Below are 2664 nucleotides of genomic sequence, written 5' to 3'. Positions count from 1 at the left end.
ATATAGAAAATTTATGAAAACTTTATTTCAGAGAATGCGACACTAGTAAATCCAAAACTTCCATCTATGCTAGTATCAGTAACAGTGGTAAGGATTTCTAATTTTGGCGCAAAGCCACAAAGTTGCAGAGTGAGCATAATGTCGATTAAATCAAACCAGTACACGGTGAGGATTTGAACCCCCAGCATGCTTCTGTAAGCCGTTGGACACAAATTGGAGAGGGTACTTGTTCTTTACAGTCAAGAAAATTGTGAAATCGCGGGATTCCTTGATTCTCCTTCCTATTGGTTTGTTCTATGTCATGCCTTTTGCAGACTGTTTTCATTTTTTCTTTTGTTTTCATAATAAAGTCTATGTTACTCTCCTTGTAATATCCTTTTATCTACCGCCCTTGTGGGAAATGAAAGAAATTATTATTTTTTTAGGAGTTTTATTTTAATTGCGTGCTTTCCCTGGAAAACCGAGTGCAGAATGCGTCAGAGGTTTGTGCATGGTTATTTTCTTTTTCATTTTTCTCCTTAAAAAAGAACAAAATATGTATGCAGTGTTTAGTATCTGTTGGGCATCTGCGGATGTACTGAGATCGTAGCGGTATCGGTAACGCGAACAAAATATCATACGATATTTCCTCAGCTCATTATGTTGTGTTCAAGTTCCGCCTTGGTCAACTTTGCCTTTCATCTCTCTAGGGTCAATCAGATAACGTATCCGTCAAGCACTAGGGTCAATGGTATCAACTAACCACCCCCTAAAAATGTGAACTTATTCCAAAATGATAAACAGTTATTTTTATGTTTTCAACAGCGGCACTCCGTGTACCTCTCTATTCCAAAGCTGTGTGTAGTATTGTCTTTTATGTATGTAGAATTGTTTGTATCTCGCATTAGTGTTACCTCGCTGTGGGGTTTGGTTTATTTATTTGGTTGGTGTTGTTAGTTATTTGGTAGGTATTTCGTCAGTTTTATAAAGTATATACAATGTGACGTTTATTTTTCTTTGCGGTGAGGTGATGTTTGTGCCTCACTTGTACTGTGTAAATAGTGTTATGGTACATTGTGCTCCATGGATTATGTTATATTAATGGGTGACTACTATGTAGAATGTGTGTTTGTGTAGGTGTTACTATGTCAGCTATCGATTATGTAAGTGAATTTGGTGTATTTTAGAAGATTACACTTTTGTAAAGTATGTGTTGCATGTGTTGTGTTATATTGTTTGAAGTTGATTCTATAGAGTATGTGTTGTGTCAGTTACTGTATTATATAGAATATACTTTGCGAAGTGTGTATCGTTTACTGTGTGGGTTTTGCTATTTAACTGAAAATGTCTTACGTAGGACGTGGGCGGTGTTCAATACCGCTCTTTCTGGACTGTGTGTAAAGTTGTAGATTATGGTAAGCTATACTTGTGTTCTTGTATTATTTTTATACTCATATCCTCAGATCTGCTTTTCCTTGTTGATTGTCCTGGATAATTTTGTTCAATCAATATGCTTGACTCTTCATTGATATGGATGTATTTTCCAGTGTTATTGCTTTTGTTAATGCCACTAACTTATATAGTTCAAGCAAATGGCATCTCTGAGTTATTTATTCTCTAAATAATTTTAGTTTTCTACGCCAACCAATTGTACATTCTTGTACATGTAGTTAGTCTGTCTCTTGTTTTTATTTCGTCAAGTATGGTGAAGTCACTCAGTGATCGGTACCTGTTAGGAGTTTTTCCCTTTCTTTCTGAAATAATAAAAATAATATTGATTTTTTACAAGAACAAATCCACAAATTTGGAAGGTGTATTATTTCATAGTATGTGGAATGATGACAGACAAATTTGACCAGTATTTTAGTTCAGACCGTAATGGATCATAGCTAAGCATCTTAAAGCATTTTGCTTGACGTTCTAACGTTCGTTAATTAAATTCACTGTCCTTAATTATAGTAATATTAGTCAATGACATTTTTTTGGATGACATAATTATTTCTAATTCACATTTAGATTTTCTCAGTGTGAAATACCTTAACACTAATTTAATAAGATAGTGTTTGAAGAAAAAGAAAAAAAAAACTGGATGGTCAAGGCTCGAATGTCATTGACCATCAGTCTGCTCCATCAGAGCCAACTCGGACTGAAGAAGGAGGAAGAGGATGAGTAAAACAGTAACAACAATGCCGGAAGTCTCACAGAAGCCTGTAGCGTGCTCAAAAAAGAAGATCCTGTTCAATCAGCATACTCTTTCCATCACACCGCTTCACATACCACGCCTATTGCGCCTGCATCCTACTAGTGACACTAATAGTTGTTGGTACTGACTGAATCACCAGAATTCAATGAATGAATGAAATGAGTAATAATACTATACTTCCTTCAAGTATTTGTCAACTAGCACACAAACTAAACTGAAAACAAAGGGAGTGATATGGAATGATATCATAGGTGTGTTTCCTTGAAGAGCTCTCACTAATAAACCGATCTACGATTTAAATGCAGCTTAAATCTTTCAAGTGAAGAATATCGTTTAGAATAGCTACTCTAGAAATTATTGTATGAATGGCTGAATGAATACATGAATAAATCATTAAAGAAGTCACCTGCAATCTCTCTCTCTCTCTCTCTCTCTCTCTCTCACACACACACACACACACACACACACACACACACACACAC

The 2664-nt window shown here is 35.5% G+C and overlaps 1 long non-coding RNA gene across 1 annotated transcript in view; it reads right to left on the bottom strand.

The window, feature by feature from the left end:
* Positions 1-1253: 1253 nt before the first annotated feature.
* The window catches only part of LOC128247422 (uncharacterized), a 16207-nt gene continuing 14796 nt past the window's right edge, over positions 1254-2664 (bottom strand). The window contains exon 3 of the long non-coding RNA XR_008263809.1: positions 1254-1733. This is a non-coding gene — a long non-coding RNA (uncharacterized LOC128247422). The remainder of the gene's footprint in view (positions 1734-2664) is intronic.

This window comes from Octopus bimaculoides, chromosome 3, assembly GCF_001194135.2.
Source record: "Octopus bimaculoides isolate UCB-OBI-ISO-001 chromosome 3, ASM119413v2, whole genome shotgun sequence".
NCBI lineage: Eukaryota > Metazoa > Mollusca > Cephalopoda > Octopoda > Octopodidae > Octopus > Octopus bimaculoides.
This window is presented reverse-complemented; position numbering and strand designations above follow the sequence as displayed.